At 39.0% G+C, this 22,756-nt stretch overlaps 1 protein-coding gene and 1 pseudogene across 3 annotated transcripts in view; one reads left to right on the forward strand and one right to left on the reverse strand.

The window, feature by feature from the left end:
- The window catches only part of Cdkal1 (CDKAL1 threonylcarbamoyladenosine tRNA methylthiotransferase), a 521,362-nt gene that overhangs the window by 13,202 nt on the left and 485,404 nt on the right, over nt 1-22,756 (forward strand). The gene's annotated exons all lie outside the window — the stretch shown is intronic.
- LOC117714468 (U2 spliceosomal RNA) lies at nt 14,402-14,508 on the reverse strand (annotated as a pseudogene).

Raw genomic sequence — 22,756 nt, forward strand, 5'->3', positions numbered from 1 at the left:
GACTGTGTGTGTGGACTATCTTATGAAAGTCAGAACTGAGGGTTTATCTCAGGGTGTCCTAGTTTCAGAAAACTTAAACATTGCTGGGCATTACATTCTTGATAGCTTCTTTGTATCTTTGTATGTAGTTTATTCATTTAGTAAGTATGTTGTGAATGTACTGTGTATTCATGGCTAGAGTTCTGGGAACTTGTGGAAATACAAAAGACAGAATCTTTATATTCTTGCTTAAATCTTAGAGGTTATCTTAGGCAATGCTATTTTTAATAGATTCTTTCTCTTTTAATAATAGAGAAAAGTAGGATCTGCTGTAGTTAAACTTTTATAATTTATATTTTAGAAATACTTAGTCATGTCAGAATGTGGCATTTTATGTTTGATTTAAGGAAACTTATGTTTGAAACTAGGTGTTGGGGTGACAGCACAGAAGACTGATTCAAGCGTATAGAGTACTTCTGGGCTTTGGCCACTCAGTGTGAAGTAGCTTTAACTTTTGTGCTTGTGGTCAGTTTCATGTATTTGATTCCTGTGTTGAAATTTTTGTATAAGAAATACATCCAAGGATCACATTACTGATTAGAAGATTATTAAAGTGAAATTTTTAGCTTGTGTTGATGTTGACAGAAGTAATGTTTGTTACATAAAGTTACTTAAAAACAGCAGCGACAGCAAATGTTGCCGGTTATCTCGGTTTCCTTTGCTGGCTTGTGGTGATGTCACTTCACATGAACATACCAACAAACTTACCTAGATAGTAAATTACATTAAGACATAGTGTAAGCACTCCTAAGAGGATTACTGTTTTTTTTTTGTTTTTTTTTTTTAATATTGAAAAGAGGCAGGGTGGATCTCTGAGATCAGCCTGCTTTACATAGTGAGTTCCAGGACAGTCAGGGCTGCATGGAGAGACCCTTTCTCAACCAAACCAAACCAAACCAAACCAAACCAAACCAAACCAAACAACCAAACCAAACCAAACCAAACCAAACCAAACCAAACCAAAAAACAAACCAAAAACCAAAAACCAAAAACCAAAACCAAACCAAAACCAAACCAAACAAAAAAAAAAATGACACACAAAAAAATGGATTGATTGTGTGAAAATCTGTAAAAGCAGAAGACTTCAGCTGGTCCAGTATTTAGTGACATGAAAAACGTGACACATGTTCCCTCTGCCTAGGCTAGTTCTCAGTGAGGATTTTTGCACAGGTTTGTAGGAAAGGGAACTGACCTGCTGAGAAGCTTAGTGCATACAAGATGTTTCCATGTGACTGAAGAAACAAACGATTTTATTGGCATGAGGCTACCTCATGCTTTAGAATAAGATTGAGGCTGGAGAAAGAAGATTCATGGAAACATGAAGACACAGGGAGATGGTAACTACTAGGTAGTTTGCACTAGAGCCCACATTGAGATTTAGGCAGATCTGCACAGCCTTCTGTGTTTGCCTCATGCTGTGTGGTCTCTTTGAGTTGGTGTTTTCAGAGCCAATCAGTATGGAAATCTAATGGCCCTAAGAGTAGTTTGTATCCCCAGTGAGACTCCATTGGGCCAAACAATTTTTTCTTTCTGAGCAGTTATCAGTTGGAGATAGCTTTTGGGCTTGTGGATGGGCTTGTGTCTACTTCCCCTCTCACTGCTGGGACCCCATCTGGCTTAGACCTTTGCAGGACCTGTGAGTGGTGCCAGTGTCCATGAGTTCACATGTGCAGCTTACAGTGTTTAGAATGCCTGCTTCCTTGGTGTTCTCCATCCCCTCTGGCTCTTACAATCTTCTTGCCTCTTCTTCTGCAGGGTTCCCTGAGCCCCGAGGGGAGGGGATTAATGGAGATGCCCGTGGCTGTCTTACTCTATGCTCATTATCCAGTTGTGAGTCTCTATTCTCTGCTGCTGGCTGAGCAAGATGTTGATCTATGAATATAGCGGAATGTCATTGAGTGTCATTTTATTGTTATTATTTATTTTATTGTTATTTTTCTTCAGCAGAACAGTAGTATTTGATTTTTCTCCTATGTCCCTGGTCTATCTAGCCCCAAGTTCTTGACCACATGAGCAGTATGAGAGATAGGTTCCTCTCATGGAGTGGGACTCAGATCTAATCAGACATTACTTGGTTTGTCCTACAAGTCATTGCATTAGCACATTTGCATGTAGATCACCATTGTAGATCAAAGAATTTGTAGGTGAGTTGTCCACCTTCCTTCTTTGGTAGCATGTGGAATGCCTTCTGGTTCTGTGAATTTTAGTCAGTAGGAGTGAAGGCTCTAGGTAGGCACTAGTTGGACTCCTCCATGTTTAGTGAGTTGTTGTCTTCTTCAGCGGTAGGGCCTTACTATAAGCTTGTGCAGAGCAATATATGGTCTTGCCAATAGCTTGCATTGTTTGGGGGTTCCCACAGCCAATAACTAGATTGTATGTGACCCAAAGAATTATTTTTAAAAGAGAAAAATTGCAGTGAACAGATTTAATGTCATAAATAAAACTAAAGACTTTAGTGAAAGTCATTAGAGTGCGTATATATGTGCTTGCGTGTGTGCATATGTGTGTGTGTTTGTTAATAATGACTTCATCATTTGGAAGAATGTGGACCAATGTAGTTGAAAAGCCATTTATATAATAGGGCATCACAATGTTACAATTTGAAAGGCCATTGATATATGTAATTAATTGCTGGATGCTGTGCATAGCTCTCTGCGGTCTCAAGGGACAAATGTACCTTTGAGAAGTATAGCAGCACTGTTTGCCACCAGGACTGGGTGGTACGAAATACTATGGCCAGTATTTTTTCTATTAAAATAAAAATATTAAATGTCTTACATATAATTTACTTTAAGTTTGCCAAAAATTTTGCCTGATTTACTATAAGATCTTGCAAGAAAGTTGTTCAGAAATAAAAAAATGGCTTCTTATAAAGAATTATACTTTATATTATAAAAACTAGTGAGTATTCTGTATTCACATTTCTATAAACTATGGTCTCTGTATTAAATATTTTGTTGAAATCTTGAAGTATTTGGGCTGGAGAAATAACTCACGTACTTGGTAAAGTGCTAGTGCATAGGACCAAAATTTAGCCCTGTTATCTACTTAACCAAACAGAGGCACGAACAAACCCAAAATCCCAGTGAAACAAAACAAAACAAAACAAAACAAAACAAAACAAAACACCCAATGAGGTGTTTGTTGTGCTTTTTTGATCCCAGCTCTGGGGAGGCAGACAGACAGATTCCTGGGTCTCTGGCCAGCTAGCCATGCTTGCTTGGCAAGTTCTAGGCCAGTGAGATACTGTCTTTAAAAGGTGGATGGTACTCAATAAAGAACACCTGAGGCTGTCCACTTGCTTCCACATACATGCTCACACATTGGCATGTGTGTCTGTGCACACATGCATTTGCATGCACACTCATACATGCACACACAAATATTTTGTAGTACCTTATTGGACTATAATTACATTTAGAAGAGTGTTTAAGACTTTGTTGCCGAGGTAGAAAGTGGGCTACATGATGACTTTGTGGCCTCTTTGAAATGGCTGGGATTACAGGCTTAGGCTATGCTTGGATTTGAACTTAGGGCCTCTGGGGTGCTAGGTTGACACTCCTCACAGAGCTGCTTTCGTAATTCCTCAGTTAGTTCTGTTTCTTCTTTATATATACTTTTATTTTTTAGGCAACACAGTATTTAATTATTTTATTTTATTTTTTGTCTAGTTGGCTGAGAAGTTTCCCCATATTTGTCTTCTTTGGAAGCACCCAAACTCGGTTTAGACCAACAGAAGGCTAAGCAGCCCTGATTTGTCCTAGACTCTGTTATCTGTACAAACCAAGCAGTGTGGGCGTTTCTTGTGTCCTTTATACTCTAAGCAGTATTGTCCTTATGTTTAAATAATCTTGAATGACTGAATAGAATGTTTGCTTTCTTGAAGGATTAATTGATCTCGTTTACTTTCCTGAATCTGAATTAGAATCTTCACTTTTTGGTTTTCAAGACAGGGCTTCTCTCTGAATCTTCACTTCTTTTTCAAGAAGTAAGTGAAATCTAGTTCACACTTGTGGATTCTCAAGTTCCTGGTTCTGTGTCCTCATTCTGAAGACGTTCATCTTATGTCTAAAATGAATGAATGGCTAGTAATGGTGAAGCTAGTGAATCATTTTGATACAGATTGAAAAACCTGCTTTCCCAATTTTCCCATTATTAAAATAGTGATACTTTCACCATTCTCCTGTTTCTCTTTGTAAACTTGCAGATTGTTCTTCATCCTGTTAACCTTTGGCCTGACCTTTGAGTCCCATAAACTTCAGCTTTGTGTAGCTTGTGAGTAGAAAAGCCAGCTATATACTGTTTTTGTGGATAAACTTGATTGAATGAGAAACTGTGTCAGGAGACCAAGGCTTTAAAAAAGTTGTGGCCTGTTACACTGTGTTCTACCTACAACATTTTAGGGGTTTTATGAGACAAATAAAACACATATCCATATACTTTCAGAAATATGATACCTACTTAATTGCTTAATAGTTCAGGTTATGCTTAGAGATTTTGTACAGTATTTTTGAGTAAATTATGTAGAAATAGTCTCTGTTCAAGTTATAGTTTTCTTTGTTATGGAAATGAGTAGATGACAAATTACCATGAAAGAGTCATTTAAAAACTTACTTACTTTTTATTTTTTTTGTATTGCCATCTTTAATTTTGGGACTAACAACTTCAGGGACATTAGTAGTTGAGCATGTTCAACAGTCTTTTTGGCCTTCAGAGGGTTTGCATTAAAGACAAGCTGTGTTTTTAGCTCTTGAACAGCAGATGGCAGTATTGCATCGTGTGATCACTTAGTGGCATTATGACCCCTGAACATGAATTTCATGTTACAAATGATCATCTAATAAAATGATTAGAAGTCATTAAGTTACCTAACATTTATTTTTTCTCTGCTTTTTTTTCTATTTTAAACAGTGTTTATATAAGAACTTGGCAAATTGACCTTTTCAGAGGCCATGTGAGCTCTTGTTAATCTGAGATGCAGTGTGCAGGAAAGCAGATGTGTGATTATTCAGTGATGGGCTGACAGCTTCAACTGGTCTTGGTCGCTCTCATTGCTCAGCCTAGCGTCTGGCTGTGGCCATTTTCCATAGGAATATGTTGAGGTGGGGTTTTTGAATCTGAGGAAAAACTATTTGTTACTTTATGACTTCATTACTTTCATACTTACTAAAAACAGTGGCATGGCTCCATCTTGAGTGCCTCATTAATCCTCAGACCTAATTATTAAACAGGCTTAAGAAACGGTAAAGCAGAATGAGCTGAATTCTGCACTTTCTCACATTACATGCTGACTTGACATGGGTTTGAAGGTTGATGTAAAAGGGGCCCAGAATTTTGGTACAGGTCTGTATATACTCTTGTGTATTATATTTATAGCAATTTAAGGGCTTTCTTGGTGGTGGTAATTGTGCCTCCACACAGTTTTCATGAGTCTGGTCATCTCAGCTCCTACCCTCCATAAGCCATAGCGCCGTGGCACCACTGCTGTTTAGTGTATTTCCCCACCTAAGTGGGATTCATCTGTCTTTCCTTTCCTTTTCTTTGGTGAACTCTTTCCATCTTACTCAGCTTGGACATTTTAGAGATACTTGCTCAGCAAATCAGAGCTGAACACCTAACTTTTGACACTGTCACACTGTAAAGTCAGGTAATATCTTCTATTTGCCTAATAGCTGAACAAATGACAATTGTTATGTCAGTGTCAGGATTACTAGAGCAACCCCCCTCCTCTCTGTCTCTGTCTTTATCTCCATCTCTCCCTCTATCTCTGTCAGACAGAATCTTACTGTATAGCCCAGGTTGGTTTTGAATGCATTGTATAGCCCAGGTTAGCTTTAAACTTACAGTGATCCTCCTGTGTTAGTATCCCAAGTCCTGTGATTTGGTGGAATAGAGGATTAAATGAGCTAGCATAAGCAGTGTCCATGTGTGTTTGAATTACTATTGCCATTGCACAGGGATTTTAAAAATGTGCATTATATATAGGTTAGTGATCAAGTATGAATATGATAAATGTTAATAATTATTTTCCAACTTTAACATGGTAAAAAGTGAAAGTATATTGTAACAGTAAACTAAATGGTATGTATGCACATGGATGTCTGGAGCTCTCAGTAGAGTCCTATTTAGGTGCTGTCAAGTCCAGTTGGCTTAGTCTTGACATGTCTGAGATAAGATCGCACGCCATCACTCTTCCTGACACGGACACTTTTACAAATGGTATTGAATCAGAAATCCAGTTTAATCCATTCTTATTAAATTGGAAGCAGTAATTGCTTTCTGTTTAATGGGATGGAATTGACTGTAGCAATCTCGATGGACCTTTAAACTTGATAAAATACGGTTACATATGTTCCTGCTGAATTGTGTACTCATAAGGGTAGGGTTAAGAGTGTTTGTTCCTTGTGTTCAAAAGTTGACTTATTTGCAATGGTAGGTAAAAGGTATAGTAGAAAAGTGGGGATAAGAATGACATTTTCTCATTTCCCCCCCTTTTTATTTCTCAGGGAATAAGACAGAGAAATAAATCTAAGGGCCTTCAGAATGGAATTTTCACCCACCACTCAGAAATAGGGGAAGGAGATTATCTCTAGAGAAGACCTGGCGGGTGCACCGGCCCCTGAGAAGTGAAGGAGAGCTTTGGGGAGTCACTGCCTTCCAACAGTTAGGCTTTTGTTTAGTGATATCTGAGTCTCTCCATTTCCGTGTCTGTTTCTGTTCTGTAGGGTGACAAGGCTTGCCATTGGACTGAAGATGTTTCTGAGGTATTAATAATCTCTGTTGTGATTTGCTTTCACAGAAGAGTAGTGCTCAGTGTAAAAGAGCTTTTTCTGTATCCCAGTTTCTGCAGTGCTGGGTCTGACCCAGGCCTCTGTGCGGAGCAGGTCAGCACTTAGCTAATGCCCTGTGTCCCTAGCCCCAGAGCAGCACTCAGCGCACCCTTTAGTTTCTGGCTTTGATCATTCTTTGTTTTCTGTCGTTGTCTTTCTAACCTTATAAGGTGTCTCCATTTTGATAGCTTTTAGCTGTGATTTAAAAACTTACTTTTGAAGAATATTTGCTGATGGTAATTTGAGTAAAATTGACAATGAATGATTCAAGGACATGGGCAGACGATTGTGATATCTTCAGCTTTCCATGTGAGCCGAATTGTTAGTGGACAGAAATGAAGGAACGAACTCTGAGGGTGTACTAGAGAAGTATGTTGTGATTTCATAAAACTGTGAAATTTACTGAAAAATATCAACAGGGAGGAGAGTGACGGTGGTTTACAGACCTCATCAATCAATTCAAGGCACAAATCATTGAGTGGGCATGCTTGAGGCAACTGCAGTTCACTTTGTAGCATCTTGTGACTTAGGCAAGGTGTAAGGCAGTTGCAGGCTGTAGAGCTGAGTGCTGAGATTCCCTCCTCAATAAGGGAAAGGCCTTTTCAGTTTGCAGTGATGAAGGCCCCCCCCCCCCATTGTCACACATATATAAATGTTATCTTGGATACATGTTTTAATATTCTTGAAATGTAAATACCTTTATGAATGCAGTTAAAGTTTGTATAGTCATGTAATAATTTAAGCATAAAAAGCATCTCCTTGGCACATGTATAATAAAACTCATTGTAAACAGAATAAAACTATCTTTTCAAAATTGTGTATAAAAATGTGTGTGTTACTTATAATAATTATGATTGTGTGGGTATATAGTTATAATGAATTAACGTTGGAATTTGAACACTAGTGTTCTGACCCAGCAGTGGGTCTCTCTAAAAGCTCAGCGGCTTTTAGAGCTCAGTCATTCAAGCCTTCTCAGTTCCTTTAAGAGAGTGGTTCAACCAAATGGAACTGCATGAAAACAAACACGAGGTCAGACAATACACTTAAGAATGTGTACTACAGTTAATATATAGATTGAATGTAAGTTATATAAGTTAAAAACTGGATAGCTTGACTTGCCTTGTCCGCTCTGTTTTCCTTTTATGCATTCAAGGTGTTTCTGTACACCTTCATGCAATTACAAAATAGCCCAAAAGATGGCACTATTGACCCGCGTTAGCAGTTTCCTTTCCCTTTTTTTTTTTTTTTTGAAATGTGTTGGATGTCTTATCTGCAAATGTCTTAAATTGAGGTTATATTTTTTACATTTAATTTTCTGTTTTGTAAATGGATCCTTAATTCATGTAAGGCTTGCTGGGACCAGATTTCATTTTTATTTTGAAATGGTTTGGAAATTTGGTTATTTAACAATCATATTGTAGACATAAACTATATAATCCAATATAATTAATGATAAAACCTTGTCTTAATGTGACAGCTAATGTTTCATGGGAGACATAGTTGCTGTTGTATAGCCAAAACCATTAATTTTTTGAAGTCTCTAAAACAGTCCAGTGATTAAAACATAGCAGGCATAAATAAACAATTTGTGTGCCTTTCAGGTCATACCACCCTGGCTTATCCATTTTGGAAAGTCATTTTATATTAACAGTGCTTTTGAAAATTTAGCAAAACCTTTCACTGTTTCCATGTCCTCTGGCTGTGATGTGATGGAGGAAGGAGAATCTAGCTAGGGTCTTTGAATAGCTTTTCTAGGTGAGAAGTACAAAATTAGATCATGTGCCTCCGGCTCGATGGTAGGCCTCCTTCAACAGTTGTGGTGTGGTTGTATCTGTCATCATGCAGTTGAACACCTTCCGAAGTCATCTTGAAAAAAAGATTTATTTTATATTTAATTGTATGTATGTGTGCACTGTGTGTCGGTCTGTGCATGGTGTGTGTGCGGGTAACGGCAGATGTCAAAGGCTTTAGATACCCTGGAGCTGGGATTATGAACCAGCCTGATGTGAATGCTGGGAATTCAACCCAGGTTCTCTGCAAGGGCAGTGTATGCTTTTAAATGCTGAGCTGTGTCTCCAGCCTCTGATACTCAAACGTGACCCAAGTGTGATTGTACACTTATGTCCAGTCAAAGGTATCTGTGGTTGTTTTCCGCTTGTACACTTGCCAGGGATTTTTACTGGAAGTAAGAAAGCACAGACTACTTATCCAGCTCTTGTGAGATGCGTGGCCCTTGTTTTGGGGGCAAAGTCAGAAGTACAGGACCTTTCAGGTGCCTTTTACCGTCCTTTATTGGAATAGGGAAATTGTTTTGAATCTGCATCAATTTTACATTTCAGCTTTTATGTTTTTCTCCCCAAATCACTTAAAAAAAAAAAAAAAAGGCAGTGTGCCTTAAAAATGAAGATTTTTGTACCTTATTCCATTAGACCCCATTCTTATTACCCTCACAGGATAATCTTACCACCTATGTGTAGTTTCAGGAGTGACGGTGCCTCTGGCTGCGAGAGGTTTGTTTTCATGTTCACGGGAACAGATGTACTTCTCTGTAAACCTTCACTCTTCTTGCTGCCTTTGTTGATGCCAGTAATAGGATGCACATGTGCTGTGCCTGAATTGTTTAACAATGCACAGTTAAGGGAGAGATTGGTTCCTTAGCAGCAGCTCCAGTGGGTACTGACTAACAGCCATCTTGAAATTCTCCTCTAGGATCTGACAGTGGTCTCGTGAGTGGAGAATAGTCTGAGAAATAAAGGGGTTGCATTCTGACGTGGATGCTTTGGAGGGCATGCTCTAGACTTACTGTGCCATGAGCAGTGCTGGAATTAGTGTGATTTTAGCTCATTCATCTCTTGGAGGTGGAAAACTCTGGGCTTGGTAAATAACAAAGGGTTAATTCCTGCATGACTTTATGTTTTTAGACTCTTGTAGGGAAAGTAGAAAACAAAACCAAAAACAAGTGTTTTTTTTTTTTTTTTTTTTTTTTAAACCTTAATTCCTGGACAAATGGACAAAATCAGCTAAGTGTTTAAAGTATGTGCTAACAGATTCTTCCCGTCCATCTCAAGCCGTCTACCCAAGCTGTCTGGATTCAAATTTGTATCTCAGGGTAGCAGTGGAAGTTGTCAAAGGTGGTACTAGACTAGCAGTATTTCCTCAAGTAATAGACTAGCAATATTTCCTCAAGTAATCCAATCAAACAGCATTTTATATTTGTTGTGATTAAAAGATCTGCTGTGCAGATTTTTGCCTGGCTTCTGTAGTTGTCTTGTAATAATGTGCTAATTTATGCTGATGATCTTACCTCATGACCCTTCTGTGTGGCCTAGATATGTTAATATGTTATAGCTTTTTAATTTCAATCATCTGTGTTGGTTGAATCAGCTTGTTAGTGCTTACTACCATTTATACTAGTCTGCATCAAGGCCTGGTAGAGGACAAGAAAAATGTATCTCAGAATCAATTTCTTTAAGCATGCATTAGTAATGGAAGAAATTATAAGATAGACATAATTTTAATAAGACTGTTATGTCTGAACATTCATTGCAAATAGTAAGTACTCTTGCTACCGTCAGCCTTTAATTAAGGAAGGGAGCTGGGTCATCGGCTTTATTAAGCAAAGGCTTATGAACATCTTTTGATATATTTTTTAATGTCAGTGAGAAAGTATCACAAGACAGAAAAGTAGGTATCACAGGCAGTTTTAAAGAAGCTAGTGCCTTGGTTATACTTACATTTCTGTTCCTTGACTGTGAGAATCATGTACTTAAACACCGCACAGTATATCGTGGAGAAATTGAGGACTTTATGTGAGAAAGGGGGAAGCTGGTCAGGGTTTAAATATTTAAATCTGTTACAGTAAGAATTCCATAGGGGAAATTTATAGACCTGAAATACAATTTTTTTATTTTGTTAACAGAATATTTATCTTTATTATAGGAAATATACTTAGGATATTTCCACCATATATATATATATATATATATATATATATGGTAGGAATAGTAATTACTTTAATTCTATCTTAAAACTGTTTCTTCTCCAGCCTTTGGTCAACTATTGCTCTTAAGGATACTGATAAAGTCAAACACTGATAAAATCTGGAGAATGCTGTCATAAAAATGATGCTGGCTTCTCTAGGCCTGTGATTTTTCATGTCGAGAAGGTTGTTGTAATGACTGGTAAGTGGCTGTCAGGCATTAGCTATTATGCTTTAATGAAGAAACTTCCCATCTATGATGTTTTAAACTCCAGCACCTTCCACGCACTCACCATACTAAAGAAATTTGAATCAAACACGTATTAACTGATTTTGATCTATTTAGATGTCTTTTCGTTGTGTATGTTTCTCTCCTGTGTATCTTTGTCTGTGGTGAGTATTAATTAGGAAGTGAGGCAAACTCTGATGGCTTCTTTGGGTAATCAGTGAGTCAGACACCAGTGATTTTTATAAGAGAAATGTGGGATTAGGTGTCGGAGGATATGGGATCTTGTTCCAAAAATGGCTGGTAGTCAGTGAACTTCCTCATCTCTTCTCAGGTTTTTAATTCTCACAAATGAATCATGTTGACTATGGCATAAGTGAGAGGCCGGGTGATGGCTCTTCCCACACGTTGTGTAACTTTGCCTGAGGTGATGAACTTGATTAGAACTGTCAGGTGGGAAGCCCTGTTGGAACTTTTCTTACTTTTCCTGTCCCTGTCCCTTGCAGACCCCACTCAGGTCATTTCTGAACGGTACTCCATCCTCTTTCCCACCTACCAGGCCACACTGCAGTTGACTATGCTTTGCTTCTTACTAGGAAGAGCCCAAGTAAAGACGACTTTTCCTTTTGCTTTCATAGCACCTACCATAGCTTTGCTTAAAATAAGCACTTGATTAGGACTTTTAATGGTTTATATCAATATTCGTGCCATTTTATGGGGAGCAGTTTGTTATATAAATGTTTTCTTTTCTTTGTGCTGTTCTTGATCGTTGTTAGGTACAAAACAAGGAATGACTTGGTACCACCTGAACAAACATGGTTTAGCATCTTTGTAGTTTGTATTTAGTTCTTAAGTTTTTGATACTCTGTATTCGCACAAACAAATAGAATGGCTTTGTTAGTGCTTTTCAGATGTTGTGATTCATAGGCTCTGTAAGTATAGATTTCATGCTCAAGGTGACTCAATAAAAAGGCACATTGTTCTTTGTTACTTTCCTCCGTTGCTTCTTCTCATCTTTCTGTACTTACTGGTGACTCCTTGAGGCGTTGGACCAGTGGTGGGCATTTCTTTCTGACTCACTATTTCTTCTGTACCTGCCAAGCAAATGCTTTTGCTCTGGTCAGGAAAATTTCTAGTGAGTTAGGTTTTATTATTGGTGTAGCCATGACCGCTAGCTACTAGATTGTTTGGTTTGGGGCTGTGCGGTTTTAATCCTACTGATTTTTTGAGTGTGGACATTTTTTTTTTCCTGAATGTAAAACTAACCACCAAATACATTCTTCACCCATACCTGTTTTTGTATGACTCAAGTTTCTCTAAAGAGTGATATATTGAACTTAAATATGTATGTAGGTGGGGAGGGGGGAAATGCAAAAGCATAGTGTTAGATTGTGCAGGAATGGCCAACTTACCTTGTGGTCTTAGTGACACCATCTACTCTTCTAGAACCACAGGTTATTCATAAATAAGATGAACACATGAAGTCCAGTGAGCTCACACTCTTTATAGATTCACTTATTCACTAGATATATATGCATCACAGGCCTGTTAGGCTGCATATTCAGCCAAGGAGACAGATCTGGGCTCACCCTTGCAGGAAGACTTCTATTTCCCCTCTCTCCGTCCACCTGCCCTCTCCCTGCTTGCTTATCTGGTCAGTGGGTAGATAATGAGGAAATAAAGCAATGTGAAGTGATTAATTACAGATTTACAGACTCTGCTCTTATGTACAAAATGGATTGACAATTTTTTTTGTGAGCATAAATGGTCTATAAAGACAATAGCTTATATTTGCTTTAATGTTATTAAAATGAAGTGGATTATCTGGGAGTGGCAAATTAATTAGGTGCTTTTTAAGTGAGAAGATGGAAGACATAGCTGTTTAAGTTTAGGTGTAGTTTCTATAAAACAGGAAAAGGATTTATTCTTCACATTGAAAAACAACTTTATAAAAAAGCCCAGGAACTGGGTATTCATACAGTTGTGGGTGCTGAAGAGCAGAAGTAATTTTATTTTTTGGGAAAAAATACAGTCTTTGATATAAGTCCTAGTTTGAACATTTTACCTTTATTCTGGAGAACTGAAATTTATTATGTTACAAACAGGGAAATTAGTCTGAATGGAGTTAATACTAATGAAAGGAATAAAACACCACTTAGTTGAGAAATAGGCTAAGGTCTCCAAAATGAGAACATGTTTCTTACTTGTACTCAAGATCTAAAAGGAGGCCCAAGTTTGTATATGTTGGTTCAAGAACATTTAACTGTGTTGGCAGAAGCCAGGCTGGCATTGAACAATTTAATTCTCTGACTTCTCTGAAGATACTGATGAAAGCAACTAAATTTATTGGTTATTAGGTGGCAAGAGTAAGTTCAATTTTCTCTATACTTGTGACAATTAGAAGTTGGTTCTAGCATATCTAATGCTCAAGTTTCAAGGCTACCTCTATTTGAGAGCTGTTTTGGGGAGATAACCTTGTACCACATACATTTTAATGAGTGCATTACTTTTACCACCTGCTGAAGCCGACTCGGAGTGACTACTGACCTGAAGTGAATGCCTGTGTTCAATATTAATATGGCATGTCTGAATCCAGACAGCAATCTTTCATTTTGACATGCACATAGTCAAAGTAAATTAATGTTTAAAACCTGAACACTCTAAGTTCAGCCAGTGTGTGCGTTCCATAATAATCCTTCAGACGCAGTTTACATAGAAATGCTGAGTGCTTCCTTAGACTTTATCTATCATATACATGGGTTTGCACGGCTGCATTTGTAACGAGAGTCATTCAGTTCTGTTGTTGTGATTCACATGTTTTGCATTGGCTAACGAGTAATTTCCTTGTTTTTAGATATATTTTTATATTATTTTAGGTAAAGTTAATATTTTTAAAAACATGTTCCCATGCTCTGTAGGACCGACACATTTCAGTTGTGTTATGGTAGTTCCGTACTTTATTTCTGCTCATATTACAGTATTTGGTGACAAAGTCAGACAATGCCAACTCGGTGGAGTCTGGAGCAGGTGTAAGTCTGGGCTGAGAGCACTTTCCTTCCGTGCATACCATTTTGTTTTTGATTTTATTGGTTAAAAACCATCTATGACAGATGTAGTATTAGGGAAATTATATTAACATTTAAGTATTAAATTAGCTAGTAGCCAGAACCTCCTCCTAATATGATGACAGTTCGTAAGTTTGGGATCCTAAGGACCACATTGCTTAACACATTGTTGCACATTTCCTGTTGGCCTGTTTTCCTTTTAAAGCGCGTTAGTTCAAATTTCCGTTATGGATTTTAGTGTTACCATTTTACTTTTCAGTTCTATGGTTGATATTTATGAATTAAGATATATGTATATAGGTGTATCAAATATTAAACTGATAAGAACAGATACTACGTTTGATTTTAGCCACAAGGCCAAGGAGCAATATATTTTAGTAAATTAATAGCCAATTAAAAAAGGATATGTAGAAATGTAATACACACACACACACACACACACACACACATATGACAATGGCCATAATGAGAATTTTGTGGTAACGTCTTTGAATTTCAATTTCAATAGAAAAAAATCTAATGTTATATTGTTAGTAAACGTATTTCAGCTAGAAGGTTTTTCATACTATGAAATGATAGTGGATAGAAGTGAACCTAGTATGAATTCGAAGAAAATATGCTGCTCTTATTTTAATTTACATTAATGTGATGACTTGGACATTGTCTTAGAGTTATGAATGCCACAGTTTCGCTCTGAAAACAAAATTAGATTTTGACTATGTTTCCTAGGATTTGTGTTCAGAAATAAATTCGCTATTTCATTTAGGATACAGACTATCAAATAATACTTAACATTCTTTTATGAGTTTTGGATATCTCTAACATCAGGAAAATATGTGCCTTACCTGTGGTACAGTGGCTTAGATTGGATTTGAAAACACTGTGCAGAGAACACCTATTGTTTCTGCAGAATGCTGTATGCCCCATAGAGGTGACCTCTGACCCACTGCTCTTGTAGTAGTAATGGATTTGCACTGATTGGAGCACAGTCTCCCACTAGCTCCTGCTTTCAGTTCTTATGTGTAATAGCTGCCTAGCACAATCAAACATCTGCTTTGTGGCTGTAGAAGGTAGTGTGACAAGCTGGCTCTAACCAATTCCCATTTGTACTTGGTGATACTGTGCTTTTACTACTGAATTAGTACACTGTGTGTGGATAAATTATCTTTGATGAGTACTCATTCTTGTTTGGCTGCATGGAGTTTTGCCCACATGTAGATTTTATAGAACATTATATTAGCTTAGATTAATTGGGGGATCAGCATTGAACAGCACCTTTTTTCTAGTCAGAGACTTGGTGAATAATTTTCAACGAAAAGTGAGCATGTAAGAGATGCTTTGATTGGGTCTCTTATTACTGATCTGATTCTAATCTGTGTTGATAATCCTTTCAGGGAAAACTCAGTCATATTTGCACCTTAGACAGTAAGAAGTAATTCTAGCTGAGGTAACATGGAGTCCTGAGAAGTTGGACCACTTTGATAGAAGCTATCCCTATGCCTTCCTTCATAAAGACATGACAGGGCAGACATCTTTAGTGTGAAGTGGCTTGTAGCTGATGAGTATTCTCACCACGTGCAGCCTTAAGCACTGACATCAGAGGACTGGTTACTCAGAGCAAAATATGTGCGTGATCACATGTAATCAAAGTTAATGTTTATCAAGGGTCGCCATGTTTTTGCTATGGTCTGACAGTCATGACCTACATTTTAAAGGGCCCTGTGGGTCTGTCTGGTATTTTTCTTGATGTCTGGGTGGTTTATTTCAGATGCTTGTCAGTTTCGTTATGGATTATCATTTGGGGTCCTTGCTGGGTTTTCAGGTGTGCCATACATAGTGTTCTTTGCTGTTAGGTTGTCATGAGGGAGCTGCTGATGTGTAACCAGGCTTTAGTCTTGAAGGGTAAGCAGTTTGGGGGACATTTTCCACCTGGTGTTGTATTGTGTTGTGCTCAGTCGGTAGATTATTTTAGAGTAGAATAGACACTAGCTTTTCAACCAGGATTCCAGATCTGGTTCAAGCAGTTCATCCTTCAGTGAGCTCTTCTTGGGAAAGCAGTTTGGGAATTTCAATTCAAGTACATTTTATTTAAGAAAAGTCCAGAGGGGTGGCTTGTTTCATAGTATAACAACTAAGCAGATTTCATGAGATAGAAATTTGCAAACAGTTCTCTTTTTCTGGTAAAAGGGATGGAGGGTAATGTTTTTTAAAAAGTGTCATTTTGAACACTTTGGCACCACAGAACAAAACTCAGTGCCTGTTAAAATTGTATTTTTTAAAGTCATATTTAATTTTGGCCACATCTATCTTAGTTAGTAGTTTAAAGGATAAACAGTTCAAACAGTAAGGCAAAGGCAGTTTGTATTTTGTCAGTTTTCAACTTTAGATATCAGTAAATCATTGCTGTAGCCTTCTTTATCTTTTGTTTGCACAAAAAACCTGTTAGAATTATGTCTGGGGGACCATCTGCTGTGGTTCCCAGTCTCGTCAGTGTGATAAGGGATAAGCTGTATAAACAGGGCACCACAAAAAAGAAAGAAAAAAAAAAAAAAAAAAAAAAAAAAAGGAAAAGATTGCTTTAGGAGTGGGGGAAAGTGTAAGACAGTTTTAATTTTATAACATAGCCACAGAAAATCATAGGCTTATAATCTATCAGGATGGAGGCTGTGATGTATTTATTCAGAAAGCACAAGACCTAGACAGTGTGTGGTTTATCTTCTCGTGAAGTTACTATTGTCTTTCTTTTTATTATAGTATTACTGCTCTGGAGGCTGAAGCTTTTAGAAGTTCTCCAAGTACACTTAAGCATAGCTCTTGACATTGTGATATTTTCCAGATTGTCTTCTTAGGTTTTGGATTTTTTTTTCTCCTCTAGCCATTAATTTTTCTCTCAGTTGAATCCTCAGAAATCATCCTTTTCCTTTTTTATTTGCAATGAGGTCATGGTGCTTCATGAGGAGCAAGGCAGTCATTTCCATGGTAACAGGCTCTATCAAAACATCACAAGTCTATCTTGCCCCTTACTTTTAACTTAAGTACCAGGAGGAGGAGGAGAAGGAAGTGGGAGAGGGAGAAGGAGGAGGGGGGAGGAGAAGGCACCTAAGAGCACTACTGTTTTTATAGTTTAGGGCTTCAGGGCCAGAGTAAGGGAAGTCGATGTTAAAAATTTGACCTCTAACATCCTTTAAGTTATTTAAGCTGTAGATATAAGGGGACTTATTTTACATTAATCTTCTGCAGCAGAGCGAACATTGATTTCTAATATCATTACCTATGAGAATAGTAAAAGAAAAATGAGCGTGTTACAGTGCAACATGTCTCACCATGGCTCTGAGATGCCCACTGATGCTTTGGTGCCCTGGTTCAGGTTGCCATTTTGCATTAAGGTAATAGAATTTTGTTACTGGAATAGTGGCACTTTGCACTTTGAAATGAGCCCAGAACCGTCTCAGGTGTTTTCCGCCGTTTGCATCTGGTGGTGCTAGTGAGGTGTTGTGAGTTTGTTTATGGACTGTGAGAGCAGCCTGTGGTTGCTCACTGGTAGTCGGGCATTGTGAAGTATAACACGGTCCCCTTGTCCTTGAGGTGCCAGGGATCGAACCCATGTCCCTTGGTGTGCAAAGCCTGCACTTTATCACTAAGCTGCATCCTCTGCACCTCAAATCTTTGTTTTTCTTTTTTGTATTTCCAAAATATCCGAATTTATTGAATAAAATAAATTCTTAAGCGATGTCACTGTCACAGGTCGCAGTTTGCTAAGTAGCCGCAATTCCTTCTGGTAGCTGGCCATTGGCACATACAGGCTCTTTTGTTCCTATTTTAATTACTAGTATTAGCTCTCAAATCACACCTTACACAGTACAGAGTATGAGTGCATGTTATAGAATGACTACAGAAAGGCAAAAGGTCAGTTAATGGCATTCAGTGCCTTACTGGAGACAGACGGAGGACTGGCACCGCTGCACAGAGCCATTGCAAGGGTCCTGAGATAGTAATGAGCCCAGCTGAAATCAGCTCATAACATTTTCATGAGCTTAGGAGATTTTATGGTGAGTTGCTTTTTTTTTTTTTTTTTTTTTTTTTTTTGGCCAGGGTCTTTTTGTGTAGTGCAGGGTCCTCTAACATCAAACCTTCTTTCTTCAGCCTCGTGAGTCTGGACTTGCAGGCCTGTCTCACCTTGCCCAGCTCAGTTATAATTTCATTAACTTGAAATATCTTCAGTATAGCAAGGTAGAACTTTCTGCCCTTGCATTTCTAGGTGGTGCCTGGCCCTCACAGCGGATGCGCTCTGAGTCATCCTTGTCTGATGTTTCTGAGCTCCGCCCACATGACTGCTTCTGCTTTGGCCGAAGCCATGTTGGAGGCGGCAACTGTGGAAGCACCCGGCACTGAGGAGTGAATGCCCTTAGAGAGTAATGGCCAGCAGGCCTGTAGGCAGCTCTAGGAGACCTTTCCCATGGAAGATGCAGATCACTTTTTTCTTGTTTTGTGTATAAAATGAAGTCAAAATAAGTTCTACATACCCATTTTTGTAAACTTTACGCTTTATTGATGTTACTGAGACAAGGACCTGATGTGTAGCTTTGGCTGGCCTGTTGTATACTAGCCTCGTTTGGCCCTTTGTTTGCAGCAGTCCTCCTGCCTCAGCTTCCTGAGTGTTGAGATTAGAAGTATGAGTCAGTGTAGTTGAGTTCTGTGGTGGGCTATCTTCTCACGCTGTTCAGGCCCCGTGTGTGTGTGTGTGTGTGTGTGTGTGTGTGTGTGTGTGTTCTGAGATGATGTTTCTGTGTCTCGGCTCCCCGTTTCTTTTCACCTGTGATGAACTGACGCTGCCACTTCTGTGTGGGAAAGGAAGCTGTCTGTACGGGGAAAAAAGCTGTGTGTGTTGTGGGTGGGGTGGAAAGAGCTTTCAAAGTCTATATACACTCAAATTAAGATTTTATTATGAAATATTTTCTGGAGAAAAACATTAAAAAGCAAGATGCAGAATATATATTGTCTACCCAGCTTTAGAAACAAAACATTCCCATGCGCTAACCCCTCCTTGTGTGTGAGTGTGAATGTGCTTGCAGTACAGTTTCCGATCTTTCTGCCTTGTAGAGAAGCTGCAGCCTTCAAAGGGAATCTTCCCTGCTCTCTGCTGCACAGCACTACCCAGCCTCTGTGTACTATTGAACCTGCCAGTGTGTATTAGTGTGTTACAGCCATCTGTTCAGTTGTCTGTCACCTCCACCAGCCTGAACTTGGGCTTTGTGTTCTCAGCTCGGCACATAATAGCCAGAGTGGAATAGGTGCTGTTGTGTGAAGGAGTGAATGAATGAGTAGGTGCAATTCTCTTCCAACAAATGCCCTGCTAGCATGGGGTTCTGTTTAGCAAATCTGTTTCCTTGTCTGGTCCATAGTTTGAGGGTCTTGCTGCTCTGATTTGAGCAAATTGAATTAAATATAAAGTCCTGTAAAACAGATGCATTTACAAATCCCTCCTCACACAGCTGCTGGGCTGTTTAATAAAATCATTGCTGTTTTGATTGGGTATTCAGTCTTTCTTTCTATTGACTGTGTTAGTATTGTGGTCTAAGCAGAGCTGCAGACTAGAGCAGATGAAGGGAAGAGGGAGCTGGCGCTTCTGGGTGACTGCCGGGATGCCACAGGCCGCAAGGATGGAGGGCAGACCTTTCTTCTGTAGCTGTAGATAGAATATGGACAGATGCAAATATTTGTCCTTCTTGGACCCCAACTTCTAAGTCTTTAACTTAGTACAGAACTTCTCATTTGTTCTTATTTCCTCCCCAGGTTGTGTACTATTTCTACTCTGAAGGATTCTAGTATAAGCTGTGTCTCATTGCCTTTGCTGTTCAGGTTTTGAAAGTTTAGGTAAAATTATCCAACAAAAGGGCTACATTTCAATTTTTTTGCATTATTTGTATGTGTGAGCAAATGTGTTTGTATGCATATAGATGGTATGACATGCATGTATGGAGGTCAGAGGACAACGGTTAGGAGCCAGTTCTCTCCTACCTTGTGGGTCCCAGAGATTGGACTTTGGTCACTAGGTTTTATAGTAATCATCTTACCCACTGCACATCTATCTCATTGGCCCACTTAAAATGATTGACACTTATTTGTTGATATTTGAGACAAAGTCTTGCTGTATAGCCCACACTGTCCTGGAACATACTACATAGTTATAGCTGCTTCTCCTGCCTCAGCTTCCTGCCTGCTGCTGTTGGACCTCTTAAAACTTTAAATGTATATTTTGTTTTATAGGCCCATGTTAGTATCTCTCCAAACAAGGTGAGAAACATTTCCATATTCTAGAAAATATCTTGTCACAGACATACTTCTTTCCAATTCAGAATGGAGAGGGAATAAATATATACATGCAGGTGTGTCTTCCCACCCTAGGTTAACCTACTTAGAAAAATCTCTCACTGCAATGCCCACAGGTGCCAACATAATCTAAGTTTCTCATTGAGAGTCTTCCCCAGTGAGTATAGATCGTGTCTAGTTGATGATTAGAGGTAGCCATCATGGTATGTGTTTGAGGAGGACTGTTGTTTGAATTAGTATCAGCCTACATTCTTGGGCATTAGCTTCAAACTGTGCTCACAGGTGTCACTGTGTTGTCCTTGCAAACTGCTTGTACACTCAGTCCCCCAGGCAGACCAGTCTGGTCAAAGTCTTGACACGCAGTGATGGTCTTAGTGTTTGCCAAGAGGAATCCTTTGTGTCTCATTCTGAGTCTTGTTGCTTCCCTGTGAACTCAGCACAGGGTATTGATGAGCCTAAGTCCTAAGCTAGAAGTACTCCAGGAAAAACCCAGTCTAGATTCTGCTGTGAGGATGGAAGGATTAAGACGGTGTTGGATCCCTTGTAGTTGGAGTTACAGGTGGTAGTGAGCTGCCTGATATGGGGGCTGGGAACCCAACTTAGGCTCTCTGGGAGAGCAGCAAGTGTTCTTAACTCCTGAGCCGTCCTCTCCTTTGACAGTGCTCAGACTTGAATGAATCCTGTATCTGTACTGTTGGCTTTGCTAGCATTTACCTAATAGCTTATTCAGTGACATCTCTGATTTTGCATATGTTAATTCTCAAAACTTTGAGAACTGGAAAAGTTTTCTTTTTTTATTCCACTTTCTACACATGAAAGGACTGAGTCAAAGTCACCAAGATGGTACTGGTGGAGCTGTGTTTGCATCTGGACAGTGGTTTTCTGCCTTGGTGTGTGTTCATCATGCTGTATGCCTGTTTGCCCCCATACCTAACCTACTCCTTGACCCAGGAGATGGCGTTAGTAGAAATTCAGAATATCAAACAGATTTAAGGATTAGAGCTTCTTTATAATGTGTGTACAGTTTACAATACGTGTCTTAGAATGGTATAGTTTTTCTTTGCAAGTGGGGGCAGGATATGTAGGAAGGGCTGGTTTTCAATTTGTACTCTCTGGCCCCAGGAGTCAATAGAAGTACTTTATGCCTCAGCAAACTAGTTGTTAACCAGTTTGGAGTTGTTTCAAGATGTGCTTGAGTGGCAGGAGTCCTTGGAGTAGACTGTGGAGTACACATGTGTGTGAATTGGATGATGGGAGCTAACAGTGCACATTCCTTTTTGGGGTCCTTGTACTTGAAAGGATTGGGCACACCCACAGTAGGTCCTTGACATTGGTGTTTGGTATGTGGGCTTTCAGGGTACCTACGAAGCCCATGACATTTAGTTGTTTGCGATGGAGCGATACCAATTTCATATAATGGATACAAAACAATGGTGCATGCAGGAATGAGCTGTTGAAGGCTGTAGTCTACCCATTTGGCATTTGAGGGAGGAGGATCTTCCAGCAGCTGGACTTTATGCTTATGCAATGACATGATATTATTAGGAATAGAAAGTAATTCTTTTTTTCTTATTTATTTATTTATTTATTTATTTAACATCCTGATCTCAGCCCCCATTCCCTTCTCTTCTTCCTATTTCACCCTTACAAATCCCTCCTCCCATTACCTCTTTCCTTCTCCTCAGAGAAGGAAAAGCCCCTTCTTGTCGATCACCTCATCCCGGGAGATCTAGTTACAGTAGGACTAAGCATCTTCTCTTCCAGTAAGGCCCAACCAGACAGTCCAGTTGGGGGAAGGAGATCCAATGGCGGGCAACAGAGTTAGAGATTGCCCCTGCTCTATTTGTTTGGGGATGTAGAAAGTAACTCTTTAATGGAGGGTAACTTTTTTTTAAAGTACAGTAAACTTGATTTTACCTTGGACTTTAGCTTGGTGGCTGGCCAGTGCTGTCTGCAGAGAAAGTCCGTCAGGGGTCTGTTTTATCCTAGGTTTTTTTCTTCTCTGGCCACCACATGTACTGACTACCCTTCCTTACCACAAGTGTAGTAGCTCTTTGACCCTATTCTTCATTTTCCTGTATCTCTGTTTCATTTCACCTTATTAGAGGTTTTTGATCCCTGAGTCAGAGGACAGATGTTTATCATCCTGATGTTTTCAGTATCGTAAATGTCTATAACTCGCATTCTTAGTGCAAGAGTAGAGGTCTGATGTGTTATTAACATTGAATTGCACTTAGCACACACTGATGTGTGTCTGGAATGCATGTGCCTGTGATTCGTGTTTGAA

This window comes from Arvicanthis niloticus, chromosome 8, assembly GCF_011762505.2.
Source record: "Arvicanthis niloticus isolate mArvNil1 chromosome 8, mArvNil1.pat.X, whole genome shotgun sequence".
Lineage (NCBI taxonomy): Eukaryota > Metazoa > Chordata > Mammalia > Rodentia > Muridae > Arvicanthis > Arvicanthis niloticus.